This window comes from Neomonachus schauinslandi, chromosome X (assembly GCF_002201575.2).
Source record: "Neomonachus schauinslandi chromosome X, ASM220157v2, whole genome shotgun sequence".
Classification (NCBI taxonomy): Eukaryota; Metazoa; Chordata; class Mammalia; order Carnivora; family Phocidae; genus Neomonachus; species Neomonachus schauinslandi.
In genome coordinates this window covers 84,038,231-84,059,721 of record NC_058419.1, presented here as the reverse complement: position 1 = coordinate 84,059,721, position 21,491 = coordinate 84,038,231, and positions in this window count along the sequence as shown.

Here is a 21,491-nt window from a genome sequence, read left to right as displayed (position 1 = left end):
ATCCCAGGACTCTGGGATCACTACCCGAGCGGAAAGTGGGCACCTAACGACTGAGCCACCCAGGCGCCCCTTCTTTTCTTTTTCTTTTTTTTTTTAGAGAGAGAGTGAGAGCGAGCATGAGTGGGGGTGGGGCAGAAGGAGAGGGAGAGAGAGAATCTTAAGCAAGCTCCGTGCCCAGCATGGAGCCCAACGAGGGGCCCAATCTCACGACCCTGAGATCATGACCTGAGCTGAAATCAAGAGTCTGTCGCTGAACTGACTGAGCCTCCCAGGCGCCTGCAGTATTTTTTATTTTAGCCATTCTAATAAATGTGTAGTTGTATCTCATCATGGTTTTAATACCTATTTTCCTAATAGCTAATGATGTTGAAAATCTTTTTATGTGCTTATTTTTGTTCATATATCCTCTTTGTTGATGTACTTGTTTAAGTCTTTTGGGCATTTTCTAATGGAGTTTTAATTTTCTTACTGAGTTTTGAGAGTTCTTTATATATGCTGGATACAAGTCCTTTGTCAGATATGGGAATTGCAAATATTTCCTCCTGGTCTGGAGCTCCTCTTATCATTCTTTTAACAGTGTCTTTTACAGAACCAAACATTGTGATTTTTTAAAAGATTTTATTTATTTGTCAGAGAGAGAGAGAAAAAGAGAGGGAGAGCAAAAGCAGGGGGAGTGGCCGGCAGAGGGAAAAGCAGGCTCCCTGCTGAGCAAGGAGCTCGATGCAGGACTCCATCCCAGGACCCCGGGATCATGATCTGAGCTGAAGGCAGATGCTTAACCGACTGAGCCACCCAGGTGTCCCAAAACTGTGATTTTGATGAAGTCCAATCTGTCATTTTCTTTTCTTTTATAGATCATCTTTTTGGTGTCATGTGAAAAAAATTCTAAACCCAGATCACGAAGCTATTTCTCCTGTTTTTGGTTAGAAGTTTCATAGTTTTATGTTTTATATTGACATCAATTTTTGATTTTTAGTTAATTTTTGTATAAGGTGTGAGGTTAAGGTTGAGGTTCATTTTTTTTGGTACATGGAAATTCAGTTTTTCCAATGTCATTTGTTGAAAAGACTATCCTTTCTCAGGGCATTGGGTGGGACGAGCAACGGGTGTTGTATGGAAGTGATGAATCACTAAATTTGACACCTGAAACTAATATTACACTGTATGTTAACTAGTTGGAATTTAAATAAAACTTGGAAAGAATGAAAAGACTATCGTTTTTTGGGGTGCCTGGGTGGCTCAGTCGTTAAGCGTCTGCCTTCGGCTCAGGTCATGATCCCGGGACTCTGGGATCGAGCCCCACATCGGGCTCCCTGCTCGGCGGGAAACCTGCTTCTCCCTCTGCCTCTGCCCCTGCTTGCGTTCCCTCTCTCGCCATCTGTCAAATAAATAAATAAAATCTAAAAAATAAAGACTATTGTTTTTCGATTGAATTGCCTTAACACCTTTGTCAACAATCAATTGGTCATATTGGTGTGGTTCTATTTCTGGATGCTCTATTCTGCATTGATCTCTGTGTGTGTCCCTTCACCAGTACCACACTGTCTTGATTTCTGTAACTTCATAGTAAGTCTTAAAATCAGGTAGTGTGATTACTTTGACTTTATTCTTTTCAAAATAGTTTCAGCCATTCTCATTCCTCTGTTCTTATAGTTTTTGGAATCAGCTTGTCAATAATTAACAAAAAATATTGCTTGGAGTTTGGAGAGCTCTCCCTCTCTTTCTCTCTCTCTCTCTCTCTCTCTCTCTCTGACAAATAAATAAAATCTTTTAAAATATTGCTTGGAGCATAAATTAATTTGGGGAGAACTAGTATCTTTACTCTGTTGAGACTTCCAATCTCTGAACACATATCCCTCCATTATTTAGGCCTTGACTGGTTTCTTCCATCAGCATTTTTTAATTTTCAGTATACACTTCGGGTTTTAGACTTCCATGAGTCCATGGCAGGTTATACCAGAAGAAATAAAGTGGGAAGCTTACTGATAATTTAGTGATACTACAAAATCCAGTCTTCTTCCCCAATCCACTCTCTACTGTTTACTTTCCGAGTCCTCAAAGAGCTGTTTTACGCATTCTGTCCACGTGGTAGAGTTGTACAATTGTATTTAGTGGGAGAGACTGTTTGGGGCTGGTTTGGTCCATCTTACCAGAACAAAACAATAATTTTTAAGTGTAAATTGGTATTGAGATGAAAGTTTGAGAACTGCTGCATTTTAGGGATTAGTATTTTTTTTTTTTTTTTTTTTAGAGAGAGAGCACACGTGCGAGCGCACAAGCAGGAGGGACAGAGGGAGGGGGAGAGAGAGAATCTTAAGCAGGCTCCATGCTCAGCATGGAGCACAACACCTGGGCTTGATCTCACAACTCTGAGATCATGACCTGAGCTGAAAACAAGAGTTGGACGCTTAAATGACTGAGCCACTCAGGTACCCCACGGACTGGCATTTTAATACTTCTACAGAGATGGAAGATGAGGCCATGAAGCAGGAACTGATTTCCATCCATTAAGCCATGAGCCACGCTTTCACACAAAGGGAACTAGTAAAATTTCACCCACAGGACCAGAAATACGGCAAGGAAGCTCACCGTTTATTCAGGAAGACAGGTGGACAATAGTCACCTCTAAAAAAGGGGGGGTGCATATAATGAACAACTTCAAAATCAGAGAAATGGACAGGGATTTTTTTTTAAAGTGATTAATCCAAAAGGAGGGAGGAATGGAGTTGGGAAAAGAAGAAAATATGGTTCAAAGAAAACACAGGGATTCGTTTTTTCTGATCATGATGGAGTAAAAGGAACTGGGTTTACCTTTTTGTCTTAAACAACTAAAAATAATGGATAAAATATAGAAAACAATGGTTTTCAGGCATTGGACATCAGGCAGCAAAGGACACTGGCCCCTGAGAGAAAGGAAACAAAGTGAGCACTATGATTACCTCTGCTGACTGTTTGGAGAGTTTTCAAGTCATAGCACAGGCAGGGAGAATCTAAGGAGAGCCTGGCAATCTCCCTGAGTTAAGAACACAGAGTTGAAAATTCAAGGAGCACAAGGTGATTAGATTCACAGCACAGAGTAGTGTGTGTGTGTGTGTGTGTGTGTGTGTGTGTGAGAGAGAGAGAGAGAGAGAGAGAGAATATGCCACAAGCTCAAGCACTCTGGAAATATGCAGAGGGTTCTCCTAGAGTCTTCAGCTAGAACTGATCAGCACAGGTGTATGAGGAAACTACCCAAGGCCAGGGAATGAATCACAAGAAATGAGCATGGAGAACAAATCCTGGAGCTCAAACAGGGCTGGGAGAAGTTCATCTCCCCAATATCCAGAGTGGAGAAACCTTGTAATACACAGGACTTTGGATACAATGCTCAGAAGAGTAGTGCCTCTGTAGAGAACAATATTAGCCGTAAGCGACTGCTATGATCTATTGGGAAAAAATTAAAAATAAAATTTCCTCCCAGTCCAGGAAATTCTCTTCTTGAATATAGAAAAGATAAAAAAACAGTTTTATTATTGAATAAGTATTAAACCAGACTGTGATGCATTACAGACAATCTGCTAATAAGATTGCAAAGACAGAAATAAATCCCATTCTTATGGATGTAATTTATTCATTACATACATCTTAAAATAAATGGTAAATTGTCCTTATGTAAGAGGACCTGAAAGCACTGTTTGCTATACACTCTTCCATAGTTCATCCTAAGTTCACCTGGTAATTGGAGTAGCCATCTGTGCTGGTCAATTGCTTTTATCTAAAGGAAAAATAAAACCTCCTATTTCTACAACACGCAGGTGCTTACAGCTTAGAGCAAGGTGCTTAAGCTAAAATCCCAGGATGACAGAGAAATATGGGGGCGCTATCTTCCTTGATGTTTGCATTTCAAAGAGATGGTTCCCAGTCCCTTTTTTTTTTTTAAAGATTTTATTTATTTATTTGACAGAGAGAGGCACAGCTAGAGAGGGAACACAAGCAGGGGGAGTGAGAGAGGGAGAAGCACGCTTCCCGCCGAACAGGGAGCCCGATGTGGGGCTCGATCCCAGGACCCTGGGATCATGACCTGAGCCAAAGGCAGACGCTTAATGACTGAGCCACCCAGGCGCCCCTCCCAGTCCCTTAAGAAAAACATTTCTGGGATCCAAGGCTGGCAAGAGGCTTATTCTGTCCTCAAAAAGATTTACATGCATATCAAAGGGACAGAGGAAGGATTCACAAATACTAGATTTCCCAGGAAATACTTTAAGAGAGAGCAGGGAGAAAAGTGCTCTTTCCTTTTTGGCAACAGGGGAAGTTCAATTTTATTTTTATTTACCCTTCCAGATTTTACCTTACAAAGGTGAAAAACAAGACTTGAAAGGGTCAGACTCTTGCCAAATAACTTACCTGCATCCCAGAAAAAGCTAAAAATTATTCAAAGAAATACAGAAAAGTTAGTACCAAACAACATAAAACTCACAATTTTGGCACCCAATAAAAAGTTACCAGGTATACAAAGAAGCAGGAAAATATGACTTATAATAAGAAAACTATAATCAATAGTAATAGACCTCAAAATAAAGTTAGTAGACAAAGCCATTAAAACAACGTTAAAGCATACTTCATATATGGAAAGCATATAGAAAAGCCTGAGTACATTAAGCAGAGAAATGGAAGATATAAATAAAAATCCACATCGAATTTGTAGAGATGAAAATATATGTTTATAATATGAAATACACTGGGTGGGATTAAGAGCGGACTAGACACTCCAATAGAAAAGATTAGTGAACTTGAGGATGTAGCAATAAGTATGACTCAAAAAGAAACACACAGAAGAAAAGTCTGAAAATAAATGAACAGAACATTAGTGAGCCATGGGACAACTGCAAGCAACCTAATACATATATGATTCTTCGGAGAGGATAGAGAGAAAGGCAAAGAAAAATTATTAGGAGATATAATGGCTAAAATTATCCCAAATATGATAAACCTATAAGCTCACAAATCTAAGAAACAACAGACTCCAAGCTCAAGAAACATAAAGAAAACTATAGTAAGGCACACCAAAGTCAAATTGCTAAAAAAAATAGTGATAAAGAAAAAAGATCCTAAAAGGGACCAGAAAAAAAGACATTATGTGCAGAGGAACAAAAATAAAAATGATTCATATTTTTCACTAGAAACCAGGTAAAGGCAGAAAACAGTAACGCAACATTTTAAGGAACTGAAAGAAAAAAACTCAACCTAGAGTTGTATGCCTACCCAGCAGTAATATTTTCAAAAAGAAGGACAAATAAAGACCTTTGCAGACACACAGAAGCTGAAATAATCCATCACCAGCAGCAGTACTACAAAAAAAATGCTAAAGGACGTCTTCCAGGCAGAAATAAAATACCAGGTGGAAACCTGGGTATGAAAAAAGAAATTAAGAGGTTGAGGGGTCCCTGGGTGGCTCAGGTGGTTAAGTGTCTGCCTTCAGATCCTGGGGTCCTGGGATCCAATCCTGCCTCAGCCAGCTCCCTGCTCTGCGGGAAGTCTGCTTCTCCCTCTCCTTCTGTCTCCTCCCCCTGTTCATGCTCTGTCTGTCTCTCAAATAAATAAATAAATAAATAAATAAATCTTTTTAAAAAAGAAAGAAATTAAGAGGTTGAAAAAGGAAACTGTGTGGGTAAATACACTTTTTTCTTTATTTTTAAAATCTTTTGACTCAATGATTGACAGCTTAAAGCAAAAGAAAGTAACAATATATTAAGGGTTTATAACATACATAGAGCAGTGATCTGAGGGGGTCTTATAGCCACTAAACACTTACATTAGAAAAGAAGAAAGGTCTGGGGTAACCTGGGTGGCTCAGTCGGTTAGGCATCTGCCTTCAGCTCAGGTCATGACCCCGGGGTCCTGGGATCGAGCCCCGCATCAGGCTCCTTGCTCAGTGGGGATTCTGCTTCTCCCTTTGCCCGCCGCTTCCCCTGCTTGTGCTCTCTCTCATTCTCTGTCTGACAAATGAATAAATAAAACCTTAAAAGAAATAAATAAAAGAAGAAAGGTCTCAAGTAAATAACCTAAGCTTCCATCTTAGGAAACTAGAAAATGAGAAGCAAATCAAACACATTAAACAGAAGAATAGAAATAATAAATATTAGAGAAGAAATCACTTAATATAAAATAAAAAAAACAATAGGGAAAAAATCAATGAAACCAAAAGCAGGCTCTTTCAAAAAAAAAAAATCAATATAATTAATGAGCCTCTATTCAGACTGACCAGGAAAAAAAAAAAGAGAAGATACAATTTACTGGTATCAGGAATGAAACAAGCAAAAATAACTACAGATCCTAAACATTTTAAAGGATAATGAGGGAATATTATGAACAACTTGATGCCAATAAATCCAGCCACATGGGTAAAATGGACAAAGAATTTGAAAGATACCAACTACCAAAGTCCGTGCTAGAAGAAATAGATAATCTAAACTGACCCATAACTAATAAAGAAATTGAATTTTTGTTTACAAACTTCTCTACAAAGTAAACTCCTTGCGCAGATGGCTTCATTGATAAAGTCTACCAAACATTAATGGGAAATATAATACAAATTCTTCACAAACTCTTCTAGAATGCAGAAGTGGGATACTCTCTAACTAATGTGGCCAGCATTACTCTAATGCCCAAATGAGGCAAAACAAAAACAAAAACAAACTATAGACCAATATCCCTTCTGAACATAGATACAAAAATTTTTTTAAATTTTATTTTATTATGTTATGTTAGTCACCATACATTACATCATTAGTTTTTTTATAGTGTTCCATGATTCATTGTTTGCGAGATACAAAAATTCTTAACAGAATTTTTGCAAATAATCAAATATATCATGAACAAGTAATTCATTTCAAGAATACAGGAGGGTTTACTTTTTTAAAACCAATAATGTAACTCACAATATTAAAAGATGAAAAAATAGCAAACCGTATGATCATAGATTCTGAAAAAGTATTTTACAAAATGCCACATCCCTTCATGATAAAAATTCTCAGCAAACTAGGAAAAGAAGGGAACCTCCTCAATCTGTTAAAGAAAATCCACAAAAACTGTACATGTAACATCATACTTATGATGAAAAACGGAATACTTTGACCCCAAGATTAGGAACAAAAGAAGAATATCTGCTCTCCACTTAGATTCATTATTCTATTTGGGGTCCTCGCTGATACAAGAAAGCAAGACAAAGAAACAAAAGGTATACAGAGCAGAAGGAAAGAGGCAAAACTCTCTTTTTAGTCAGATGACATGATCATCTACATAGACAATGCAAAGGAATTCACAAGAGGCTATTAGGACTAATGAGTTTGGCAATGTTGCAGGCTACAAGATCAATATACAAAAATCACTTGCATTTCTAATCATTATCTGCAATATCAATATCAATCAGGAATTGAATTTAAAAATCTATACTTTTTTTTTTTTTTTAAAGATTTTATTTATTTATTTGACAGAGAGAGACAGCGAGAGAGAGAACACAAGCAGGGGGAGTGGGAGAGGGAGAAGCAGGCTTCCAGCGGAGCAGGGAGCCCGACGTGGGGCTCGATCCCAGGACCCTGGGATCATGACCCGAGCTGAAGGCAGACGCTTAACGACTGAGCCACCCAGGCGCCCCTAAAAGTCTATACTATTAACTATGGCACAAAATACTTAGAAATAGAAATCTTACAAAATATGGGCCGGTTCTGTGCATTGAGAACGAGAAAACATCAGTGAAAGGAATTACAAAATACCTAAATAAATTGAAAGGTATATCATGATCATGGATATGAAGGCTCAATATTGTTGTCAATTGTCCCCAAACTGACCTAAAGATTCAATGTAATCTCAACCAAAATCCTATCAGAATCTTTTTAGAAACTGACAAGCTGATTCTAAAATTCACATTAATTCCCAGAACTCTGAATAGTCAAATACTTTTTTTTTTTTTAAAGGAAAATGCAATTGGTTGATTGCAGGGTCAGATCCTGTCTTTATTTAAAATTTTGTATTTTGTTCAATAGGGATTTTTTACATTAATTTTGATTTTTAAAAATACTATATAAACTATTATTTTATTATTGAGGTTTTGGTTCCTTTTTAAATCTTTTAAATCTTTTTCCAGCTTTATTGAAATATAATGATATATATAACACTGTGAAAGTTTAAGGTGTACAACATAATGATTCGATGCACACAATATTGGAAAAGGAAAATAAAGTTAGAATATTTATGACAAGCGACTTCAAGACTTATTATAAAGGTACAGTAATCAAGACAGTGTGGTATGGGGGCATGAATATAGGTAAATTCAATGGAACAGAATAGAGAGTCCAAAAATAGGCCCACAGAAATAATTTTTGATCAATATGGAAAGGTAATTCATTAGAGAAAGGACAGTATTTTCAATAAATGGTGTTCAAATAATTAGATCGCCAAATGTAAAAAAAATAAACTTTGATGCATGCTGATGCATGCCTCCTTCCATTTATAAAAATTAACTCAAAATCTCCAGAAGGTCATACACCTAAATGAAAAACCTAAAGCTTTAGAAAAACCTAAAAAACCCCAGAAGTTATAAAAGTTCTCTAAGAAAACATTGTATGAAAAATGTTTTTACCTTGAGTTTGGCACTTATTTCTCATATGTAACACTAAAAGCATGGTCCATAGAGGAATAAATTGGTAAATTGGACTCCATTAAATTTAAAGCTGTTCTTAGAAAAATGCTGTTAGGGAAGTGAAAAGACAAACCTCAGACTGGAATAAAATATTGCAAATCCATACTTAACAAAGGACTTGTACCCAAAATATATAAAGAACTTTCAAAAGCTGAATAGACCGGTAACCATTAAATAAGTCAAATTGATAGTAAAAACAAACAAAAAACAACAACAACAAAAAAAAACCCCCCACGACTCCCCTTAAAGAAAGTCAGAAGACCAAAATGACTTTACCATAGTTGTTTTTTTTTAACCAACCTTCGAAAATATAACTTCAACTTTACTGGTGAATAAGAAAGCCTTATGAATTTTTTGAGCCTAGAATAATCTTTTTTTTTTTGAGATTGAGAGTGTGAGCAAGTGAGAGAAAACCTTAAGCAGGCTCCACGCCCAGCTCAGAGCCCATCTGGGGCTCCATGTGAGGCTCAATCTAACGACCCTGAAATCATGACCTGAGCTGAAATCAAGAGTTGGATGCTTAACAGACTGAGCCACCCAGGTACCCCATGAGCCTAGAATAATCTTGATGCCCAAACCTGACCACAACAGTGCATAAAAAAATTTTTATAGGCTAATCTTGATTTTAAGCATAAGTGAAAACTCCTAGGTAAAATACAAACAAATTTATTTCCTTACGTACATTAAAAAAATATGAGCAAGTAGGGTTTATCCCATTATTTCAAGAGTAGCTTAATTAAAGAACCTGCTAATGTAATTCACCACATTAATAGATAAAAAGGAGAAAAACCATATGATCATCTTAGTTGTAGGAAAAGCAATCGATAAAATTAAACACCCATTCATAATTTAAAAACAAACAAAATGCAACAGATACCGAGGTGAAAAAGGGTATCTACCTAAAACAATCAAATGTAGTGTCCTTGCTACCCAACATTATACTGGAGGTTCTAACAAATGCATTAAGAGAAACAGGAAGAAAGATTGGAAAAGAAGATAAAAATATAATTCACAGATGATATGGCTCTTTATGTAAAAAATCTATGAGAATCTATAAATGAACTATCAGAATAAGAATTCAACAAGGTTGCTAAATATAAGAATTTCATAAAAATGTCAATAGAGTTTCTACAGTAGCAATTAGCAGTTAAAATGTAATTGTAGGGGGCACCTGGGTGGCTCAGTTGGTTGAGCAGCTGCCTTCGGCTCAGCTCATGATCCTGGGGTCCTGGGATCGAGCCCCACGTTGGGCTCCTTGCTCAGCAGGGGGTCTGCTTCTCCCTCTCCCTCTGTCTGCCGCTTCCCCTGCTTGTGCTCTCTCTCTCTGTGTCAAATAAATAAAATCTTAAAAAAAATGTAATTGTAAAGGAAGATCTCATTTGCAATAGAAAAAACCTATAGGAATAAATCTGAAACCGGTATTTTACTTAAAGTAATATATATGATTTAAAATTTATTTCGATCTAATTATGTATACTTTTGTCTCCACTCAAGCAAAATTTTTAGTACCTACTATGCGCCAAGCACTGTTGTTAGGGCCAGAGATGTAAAGATGAATGAGACAAAGTTCTAGCCTCCATGAAACTTATATCCTAGTGGGAGGAAGTGATAATAGATAAGATGAGTAAACTATATAGCCTTGGAAAGAGTGCTTGAAGAAAAATAAATCAAGTTAAAGGAAAAAATGACAAAGGAGGTGGTATTTTAGGAGTGGTAGACAGGAAGGAGAAGACATATGAACAAGGACCCAGATGAAGTGGGAAGCTTGCCAAGGGGTCGGGGGGGGGGGGGGGGGGGCGGGGGGGAGTAGGGGGGGGAGAACTCAGGCAGAGAGAGCAGCAAGTGCAAAGGCCCCAAGCTGGGAACAGCATGGCAGGTCTAAAAGAGCAACACAGGGGCGCCTGGGTGGCTCAGATGGTTAAGCGTCTGCCTTCGGCTCAGGTCATGATCCCAGGGTCCTGGGATCGAGTCCCACATCGGGCTCCCGGCTCAGCGGGGAGCCTGCTTCTCCCTCTGACCCTCTCCCCTCTCATGGTGTTTCTCTCTTGCTCGCTCTCTAAAAAATAAATAAATAAATAAAAATCTTAAAAGAGCAACACAAATTTAGTGTGTTTAGAGGAGAATTATGCAAGGAATAGATCATAGAGCCTTTCTAAATTAAACTATAATTAACATACAGTGTTATATTAGTTTCAGGTGTACAGTACGATTCAACAATTCTATACATGACTCAGTGCGCATCAAGATAAGTGGACTCTTGATCCCCTTCACTATTTCAGCCATCCCCCCCCCACCTCCCCTCCAGCAACCACATTTATTCTCTATGGTTAAGAGGCTGGTTTTGTTTGTTTGTCTCTTTTTCTTTTGTTCATTTGTTTTGTTTCTTAGCTTGCACGTATGAGTGAAATCATATTGGTACTTGTCTTTCCATAGAGCTTTTCTTGTAAGCCATGATAAGGAGTATGCATTTTTGTTTGAGCAAGAGGGGGAAGCCATTAAAGGGTTTGGAACACAGGAGTAGCACAATTTGATTTGTGTTATGAAAGGATCACTTTGACTTCTGTGTTGTGAATAGAATATAAGGCAGCAAGGGTAGAATCAGGGAGACTAGTTTGGAGAATATTACAGTAATCTGAGTGGGAGATCATGGTGTTTAGGAACAGCAAGGTAGTGGTGGAGAACGTAAGAAGGGGTACGATTCTGGGTATATTTTGGAAAGAAAGCCAAAAGGATTTGCTCGTAGATTGGATGTGGGGTGTGAGAAAGACAGACAAACCAAAGAGAATCAGGTTTAGAATTAGGGTTAAAGTTATGGCCAAAGTATTTTGGCTTGAGTAACTGGAAGGGTAATTTCCCATCGACTGAGATGAGGCGTGCTGGGGATAGAACAAATGTTTAAGGAAAATTCCTTGAAAAATCAGGGGTGCAGTGTTGAACATACTAAGTTTGAGACATCTATTAGACATCTGAGTCGAGATGTCAAGAAGGCAGTTAGATATATGATCTGGAATTTAGGTGACATACGAGGTTTAGGGTGAAAAGTTTGGAAGTCATGGCCTACTAATGGTGAATAAAACCGTGAGACTGGATCAACTCACCTGGGGAATGAACATAGACAGAAAGGAGGAATAAAAACCCTTAAGTAGTTGGGCTCCCTCTAAACCATTTTGTTCAAGCACAGTTAGGTTTTGGGATCTAAGTGGTGGACTCTACATTTTCCCCCATTCGCCTTGGTATTTTCTGTTTGTCAGTGTCAATGTGGTTCCGTAGAGTTTGTGTTGGAAATGCCACTGTGTCCCTTGTGTCTGCCATCCTCAGCTTCTCTTGGCTAAGTCAATTAATTTCCTTACCTGCAGTCAGTCCAGTCCCAGTTCCTGAAACATTTCATACTGGAAACCCAAAAAGTTTCAGAAATATCAAGATCTTCCTCAGTGGGGTTTAGGATTGAGGTATTTCCCTGTTGGCTGGGAATAAAATGCCCTTCTCTGGGACGCTGCCTCTCCATTTGCAGGAGTGAAGGGCAAGGCCTGAACACTCACCCATTTCTCCCTCCCGACACTCACTGACTTGTCACCACTAGCTTCCTTAATAGTACCAGAACCAAGTTCTTTATGCCCTTCAACTTTGTTTATGTCAGTCATCACAAGGACCCTGGGACTCCTGGGTCACCATCTGCTCATCTCATGTTCCAATCCCATACAGTTTTGTGTATTTACCTAACCTATCCCCACCTCTTAGCCCCCTCCAGATCCTGAAGTCCCCCTGCTGTGCCTTCTAGAACCATAATCCTGCTTTGCTCAGGACCGTTCCAGTTTATCCATGGTATACCACTGGCATGCCCATTCTCAAGTGTCCCAGATCAGATAATAAATTATACAATCACCTTATCTTGAAGTCAGAATAGTGAGCAAAGTTCCCTACAGTCTTTCCCTGTTTACTGAATGCTTCCCTCACCTTCTTGATCTGACTGAAATCTGGATCTACCCAAGGACCTTATAGTTCAATCCCACAGCTTGCGGTCCCTCACGGCCATTTCCAAATCATTCTCCCTTTCCTGTCATTAAAAATCCCCATCTTTGAATTCCCTGTCACAGAACATATTATATATATCATATAATATGTAATACATGTATGACTATATTTTTGTATCCTACCTTGCGGTAGTTACCTATAGACCCTTAGGCGCCCCTCCAGTTTCTCAAAGATTTTTGCTTCTGTCTCACTGTCGCTCTCTCCAATTAATCCTGTTTTAATTCTTTGTGATTTCAATATCTCAGTACTTGATCCTCCCAACACCCTAGGCTCCAGTTTCTTGAAATCCACTCTTCCAGGTTTGTCTTCCACCTAATCACAGTCATTTGCCTCCATCATGTCATTACCAATAATTCCTACTCCTCTCCTCTATCCCCAGAGCCGAGCATGGTTGGAGAAAAACACAAAATGACATTTTCTCTTTAAATTCAAGACCACGAACCTGAAGTGGGCACTTAATGTTGCCAGGAAATCACATAATATTATCCTGGTCCATTTGCTCTCCCGGTTTCCTAGACAACTATTTCATATCTTCTCGTCTCCCTTCAAACCTCTAACACCTCCACACCCGTCCTCACTCTCAGCTCCTGACCTTGCTTCTGATTTCACTGAGCAAGCAGAGACAATTAGAAAACAAAGCCTGCAAATTTCGACTGCTGCATCTACCCACCTACCTAAATCTATGTGTAAATTCTACACTTTTCTCCTGTGACTGGATGAACTGACCTGCTCCCAGCTGAGCCCACCCCTCCAGCTTTTTGCTAGACCCCATCCTCTTCTGGCAGTTCTCTCCTCTGTTCCCCTTCTCTCCCCCTCTACATGTTCTTTCCCATCAGCTTCACCATGCTATTAGTACTCCCACTAAAACATTTAAAACGTCTTTTGAGCCACTTTCCCTTGCTCACAATCGACCCCATTTCTCTGTCCCCCTTTACAGTGAACTCCTCACTGGAATTATCTGTACTTGAATGTCTACAATTCCTCTCCCCCTCTTTATTTTAAAGATTTTATTTATTCTTTTTAGAGAGAGAGAGAGAGAGAGAGAGAGAAAACACGAGTTGGGGGAAGGGGCAGAGGGAGAGGGAGAAGCAGAGTCCCCGCTGAGCAGGGAGCCCAAGGCAGGGCTCTATCCCAGGACCCTGGGATCATGACCCGAGCCGAAGGCAGACAACCAACTGAACCCCCCCAGGCACCCCTCCCCTTCTTTTAAAACCTTTTTATTTTGAAATAATTATAGATTCACAGGAAGTTGTAAAAATACTACAGAGAGGTCCTTTGTAAACTTGCCCAGATTCCCCCAAGAGTTACATCTTACAAACTATAGTATGATATCTAATCCAGGAAACTGACATTGGGACAAAGTATGTGAACAGTTCCACGTCATTTTATCACATGGGCAGATTCGGGTAACCGCCACTGCAACCAGGATACAGAGCGGTTCCATCACCATGAGGATCTTTCTGCTGCCTCTCCTTTGTAGCCACACCCACTCCCCTCCCTCCACCATCCTTGAGTCCTGGCAACCACTAATCTGTTCTCCATCTCTATATTAATTTTTTTTTCCATTTCAAAAAAGTTCAGTAAACGGAATCCTATAATATGTGACCTTCTGAGATTGCCTTTTGACATTCACCATAATGTCCCTGAGATCCACGTAAGTTATTGCATGCACAATCTTCTTTCCCCTCCCCTCCCCTTTCCATGTGTGTTACACAAAAAGCGGGTTGGGGCTCGGTCGGTTAAGCGTCTGCCTTCTGCTCAGGTCTTGATCTCAGGGTCTTGGGATCGAGTCCCGCATCGGGCTCCCAGCTCGGCGGGGCGTCTGCTTCTCCCTCTGCCTGACTCTCTCTCTCTCTCTCTGACAAATAAATAAATAAAATCTTTTTTAAAAAGCGGGCGGGGGTGGGAAGTAGCGCACCGAGGCAGCGGTGACGGCATCCATGGGCGCTGGATGAAGCGGGCTGTGACGCGGTGGGTCTCCCTCAGGGGGTCCAGGGTAAAGTCTGACTTGGTGCTGATCTTTTTGTCCAGCTCGAAGTGCTCCCTGGTAGAGAGGTAAAGGCTGCAGCCCGGGCGAGGGTGGTCCGCAAGGAGTTCTGCGGGACGTGAGTGTCCACACTCTACCCAGCAGCACCGTGGTCTGTGCGTTCTCCGGCATCAGCAGCCAGCAGTAGGTCTTGTCCTGCGGGGGCGGCGAGGGCCCGATGCACCATCCAGTGTGACGAAGCACGCGGTGTGCTTTCTCCCCCACACCACCCACTTTTTGCTGGGCCCCGCAGTGGCCCTCCCTCAGGGGATCCTCCAGAACGTGGATCCTGCCCCCGGGGAATTCTGCCCAGGACCGCAGGTACATGCCCCCAAACTGTCCTTAGCTTCCGACAGGTACATGTACACCATGAAGTTACAGTCTCAAGCAGACACGCTGGAGCCCAGCGGGGCGTTGTCCACCAGGAATTCCACGCTGACCACCTCGAGGGACTTGGTGTCCCCGAAATGGAGGTTCATCGTCTTGCTGTTGTAGCAGGGAGATGCTCTGGATGAAGTGAAGCAGGATGAAGTGCTTCACGCTGATCCCTCTGGTGGAAGTATCGCTGGATTTCAATGAAGCCCATGTCCCTCAGCTCACTGGCTTGCAGGCTCCACAGGAAGCTCTTCTGGCTGATGGCGCACACCAGGGAGCAGTGGTAGTGACACTGAGCAATCCTGCCCCATCGGCTCCTTCTCATACAGGACCTTGAACTTGTTCTAGGTCATACAGTAAGCGTATATTTAGTTTATTAAGAAACTGCTAAACCATTTTCCACAGTGGCTGGACCATTGTGCATCCCATCAGAAATGTCTGAAACATGGTTTCTCCATATCCTCACCAGCATTTAGTATTATCGCTTTTTACTTAGTTTGGCAGTCCCAGTAGGTGTGCAGAGATACTTCATCATAGTCTTAGTTTGCATTTCCCTGAAGGCGAGTGTTGTTGAGTATCTTTTCATATGTTTATTTACCCTCTGCATAGCCTCTTCAGTGAAATGCTTCTTCCCGCCTTTTGCTCCTTTTCTAACTGGGTTGTTTGTTTTCTTTTACTGTTCAATTTTGAGTGTTCTTTATATATCCCTTTCTTTTAGCCCTTGAAAAGTGCTGTGCCACTTTCTTCTGGCCTCCATGGTTTCTGATGAGAAATATGTCTTCATTCAAATAGTTTTGTCCCCCTAAGTAAGGTGTCATTTCCCACTTGGTGCTTTCAAGATTTTTTTTTTTTTAAAGATTTTATTTATTTATTTGACAGAGACAGAGACAGCGAGAGCAGGAACACAAGCAAGGGGAGTGGGAGAGGGAGAAGCAGGCTTCCCGCCGAGGAGGGAGCCCGATGTGGGGCTTGATCCCAGGACCGTGGGATCATGACCTGAGCCGAAGGCAGATGCTTAACGACTGAGCCACCCAGGCGCCGAAGATTTTTACTTTGTATTTACTTTTTGAAAGTTTGACTATGATGTGTCTTGGCATGGGTTTGTTTGGGTTTATTTTGCTTGTGGTTTGCTCAGCTATTGAATCTGTAGGTTGATGTCTTTTCCCAAATTTGGGAAATATTTAGTTATTGTAGCTTTCAGTCCTAATATTTCCATTTGGTTCTCCTTTATATCATCTGTTTCATTGTTGAGACTTCCTATTTTTTCATTTATTTCAAACCTGTTCCAGAACCACTCTTTGAAGCATTTTTATGTTGAATGCTTTAGAAATCCTTGTAATATAATTCCAACATCAGTGTCACATAGGTCTTGGTGTCTGTTGACTGATTTTTATTGGTAAGATTTTCCTGTTTCTTTTTTTTTATTATTTATTTGACAGAGAGTGAGAGTGAGAGAGTGAGAGAGCACAAGCAGGGGGAGTGGTAGAAGGAGAGGGAGAAGCAGGCTCTCCGCTAAGCAGGGAGCCCGACTTGGGGCTCGATCCCAGGAACCCGGGATCATGACCCGAGCTGAAGGCAAATGCTTAACCGACTGAGCCACCCAGGCGCCCTGATTTTCCTGTTTTTTGTTATGACAAGTGATTTTTATTTGTGTCCTGGACATTTTGATTGTTATGTGATGAGACTCTTAATCTTTTTAAAAAAATTTTATTTATTTATTTGAGAGAGAGAGCAAGCCTGTGCATGCAAGAGTGGGGGGGGAGGGGCAGAGGGAGAGGGAGAAGCAGACTGCCTGCTGTGCAGGGATCTCAACGTGGGGCTTGATCCTGGGACCCCGAGATCATGACCTGAGCTGAAGTCAGATACTTAATCCACTGAACCACCCAGGTGCCCTGAGACTTTTGATCTTATTTAAATCTTCTGTTTAGCTGATCTCCTCTGATACCATGTCAGGAAGGGGGTGCCACCTTGTTATAGCCAGTTGGACGCAGAAGACAATGTTTCCTACCTTGTTTTCACCATGGTCAGGAGACACGGTGGTCAGGAGAGGCACCTGGTTACTAGGGGGAAGAGGTGAAAATTCAAGCTCCCCACTAGGGGGAGCTACAGTAGCTACAATTAGCTACAGTAACTAATTGACACCACTCAAGCACTGTCATTCTTCAGGCTCCAAGGTCCCTAGTCAGTTTTCTTTCTCTTTCTCTTTCAAAATCTTTTTCAGTTTGTTTTATATATAACGTCTAGGGGTTTTACTTTGTGGGAGGAGGAGGGATAAGTGTGTTTGCTTCATCTTATGAATGGAAATGCCTCCTTTTTCTATTTTCTCCTAAATCCATTCTTACCCAACTTCCATCTTTCATGGCTCTACCAAAATTGGTCTTGTCAAAGTCACCAGTAATTTTCACATTGCCAAATCCAATGTTGTCATCATTTTACTTGACCCATCAACTACATTAAACTCGGTTGATCTTTCTTCCTAAAACACTTTCTTCACTGGTGCCTGGGTGGCTCAGTCGGTTAAGCAGCCGACTCTTGATTTCGGCTCAGGTTAAGATCTCAGAGTCGTGGGATCGAGTCCTGCATCTGGTACCCCTGCTCAGTGGGGAGTTTGCTCCCTCTTTCTCTGCCCCTTCACCTCCTTCTCTCTGTCTCAAATAAATAGAAGAAATCTTAAAAAACCACGACACTTTCTTCACTTGCTTCCAGGACACCACACCACTCAGGATTTTCTTCTATCATGTGGCTTCTCTTTCTTAGTTTTCTTTTCAGTTCCTTCTTGGCTTCCTGATTTCTTTGTGTAGAAGTACTCCAGAGTTCCGTCTTGTCCTAGTCTCTCCTCTGTCTCTTTCTCCCTTGGTCCTCTTATCCAATTTCATGGCTTTAAACGCCATCTACTGTCAGCCTTCAAATTTGTATCTTTGGTCCAAACCTCTGCCCTAAACTACAACTTGTATATCCAGCTGCTTATTTAATATCTCCACTTGGGTATATAACACATATTTCAAAATGTAAAATGTAAAAAATTAAATTTCTGATCTCCACTCTCCCCAAACCCGCTTGTCCTTCATTATTCCCAATTGCTCAGGCCACAAACCTTGGGCTCATTCTTGGCTTCCCTCTTTCTCTAACACCTCACATCCAATCCATCAGCAGATCCTGATGGTGCCACCTTGACAATAAATGCCCAGTTTGACCAATTCTGACCACCCTCACTGCTATCACTGGTCCAAGCTACCATTACCTCTTGTCTGGATTGCTGAAAGAGCCTCCTAACTTGTGCTTCTCCCTCTCACTGAACACAGTAACCACAGTAATCCTTTTAAGAGAGAAGTCAATCAAATCACCCCTTTTCTGAACCCTTCCCATGACTCCCAAGCTGTGGCTCAAGCAAGAGTAAAATCAAAGTCTTATGCTAGCCTATGTGATCTGACCCACTGTGAATTCTCTGACCTCATCACCAACCAGTCTCTCTCTTCCACTACACTAGCCTCCTCACTGTTCCCAGTCACACCAGGCATGCTCCCATCTAAGAGCCTTCATGCTTGCTTTCCCTCTGCCTGAAATACCCTTTCTCTATGTTCCCGCATGAGCTATTCTCTCGTTTGCTTCAAGTTCTTTTTCAAGTGTCACCTTCTCTCAAAGCCTTCTCTGACTACTCTATTTTAAATTGTAACTCACCCTCCAGATCTCTCCATACCCCTTTGCAGATTCTTTTTTACCTTACCTCTGACATATACCATATAATATTCTTATTTATCTTGTTCATCATCTGTCTTCACTCCCCTCCAAAAAGTACAAGCTCAGCGAGGGCATGGACTTTTGTTTTGTTGTTGTTGTTGTTGTTCACTGTTGTATTTTCTGTACCTGGAACTGTATGGCACATGGTAGGTACCCAGTGTATAAACAAATGAATATATCGCCTAACTTTGGTTGTAGTGTCCCAGTTCTTTTTTTTATTTTTAAAGATTTTATTTATTTATTTGTCAGAGAGAGGGAGAGAGAGAGAGAGATAGAGACAAGCAAGGGGGCGCGGCAGACAGAGAGAGAAGCAGGTGGGGAGCCTGATGCGGGACTGACCTGAGCCGAAGACAGATGCTTAACTGACTGAGCCCCCCAGGCATCCCTGTAGTGTCCCAGTTCTAATTGGTAATGGCTGTTTTGTTTTTCACAGACTTGGAATCTTACAGTTTTATTTTAAGTTATTATTATTATTATTTTACCTCCATGACATCTTAGAGTCAACTTATCTATTTTGCAACTATTGTTAGATTCTGGAGGTTGCCAGAATAATAGACCAGTAGTAACAAAAAAGAGAAAGTATTCTTGTCATATTTGTATCTACTTTAATAAATCACCATTCTGCATATTCTAAAGCACAGTCAGATAAAGACAAATACCATACAGTTTCACTCAAAAGTGGAAGTTAAGAAAAAACAAATGAACAAAGCGGAAAAAAAGAGAAACAAACCCCCAAACAGATCCTTAACTCTAGGGAACAAACAGGTGGTTACCAGAGGGGAGGTGGGTGGGGAGATGGGTGAAATAGTGAAGGGGATCACTTATCTTGATGAGCACTGAGTAATAGATGGAACTGTGGAATCACTATACTGTACACTGTGTGTTAACTATACTGGAATTAACATAAAAAAATGAAATGACTTACAAAAATATATTAAAAATGAGATAATCAAGCCAAGGGAAAATACGGATAGGAAAAATAGAACGTAGCTCCAGGTGAGGTTAGCACAAAATACAATCTGTAAGCTTCTGTTCACTTGCTAGGGGTGGACCAAACATTTGGCTCTGAGCTGTCTAGTAGCCAATGCAAAGAGAGAGAGAAGAAGGGCACGATTCACGGATCCTCCCGGGAGCCGTGTTCTTTAGCCCACCAGTAGATGGCGCACTTTTCACGTGATTAGCTCACAGAGCCAGCCCTTTAATGCAGGCCTTCTAAATACTGAGCCTGGTATCAATAACAACCACCATTCTCTCTGAATTCCGGGCCTGGCTGTTTACAGCATTTACCTCTTAGTGCAGTTCTGGGGAGAAGTTGTTATTATCCCAACTTTAAAGATATGGAGACAGCCTCAGAGGTAAAGTCTCTTGCTCAAGCCCGGATTCCCAAACTAGATCTTGTTCCAGAGTCTCTGCTTTTTCTATTATACCACTCTGGTCAACCGGCTGTCATTTGGAAAGCTAAGGCAGGTTTCCTTTTTTTTTGATTGGTGGAGCTCTTGGGAAGCTGTCTTTGACCGGAGGGCTTTCTTAGTGCTGATGCTACAACTGAGGTAGGACTCGGAGACTAAATTCGGGCTCTGACGCTAACCAGCTGTTTCAGACCAGGCAACTCACTGAATCTGCACGCCTCAGCTTCCTCCTCTGTCAAATGGGAGTGCTAATATCTACTCCACCGAATTCTGAAGGTGGTGTGAGGATAGAAGGAGGAAAGAGATGTGAAAACGCTCTGCAAAACAGAAAACGCTGTAGGAATGATGCATTGAACCCAGCATTTATTTATTTATTAAAAGATTTTATTTATTTGAGAGAGAGAGAGGAAGAGAGAGAGAATACGAGCGGGGTGAAGGGCAGAGGGAGAAGCAGACTCCCCACTGAGCAGGGAGCTGGACGCAGCGCTCGATCCTGGGACCCTGGGATCATGAACCCAGCCGAAGGCAGATGTTCAATGACTCGCCACCCAGGCGCCCCTGAACCCAGCATTTATCAAGTGCCTACTATGAGCTGGGCACTGTGGTGGTGCTGGAAGGCAGTACTACTCAAAGTGTGGTCCATGGCCCAGGGCCAGTCCACAAACTGTTTGTTAGTGGTCCGTGACAAGAAATCGAGAATAAATGTTTCAAAACCGTAATGATTTGACAGAGTGATTCTATGTCGAATATAATCATAAAAACATTGGGCTTGAATTTTGTATGTGTCTGTTTTGATCTGCTATTCCTAGTAATTCATTTTTATTGTATTTCATCAAAGTCTTGGTGTACGATGGGTTGGGGGGGATGGTCCTTCTTCACAAATGGTTTGGAAAGCACTGCTTCGATGAATATAAAGGAAATAGAGGATGTGGGCTGTGCCCTCAGGGAGCGCTCATGCCCATGGGTGAACAGGTGTCACAGCGGTTCTGAGACCCCACTGCTGCGATTCTACCTGCTTCAACCCTTCACGGAACAGTAGGCTATACAGAGCTGGATGCGCTTACGGATTAGAGACCTGCAAGTCCTCAAGTCGAACAAACTCTCATATTTGCCCCCTCAGAATACCGGCAGCTTTGATCTAGACAGAATTGGACTTCTCTCAAATAGAGGGCAATCTGATACATGATTTTTAAAAAAAGATTTTATTTGTTTATTTGTGTGTGTGAGAGAGAGA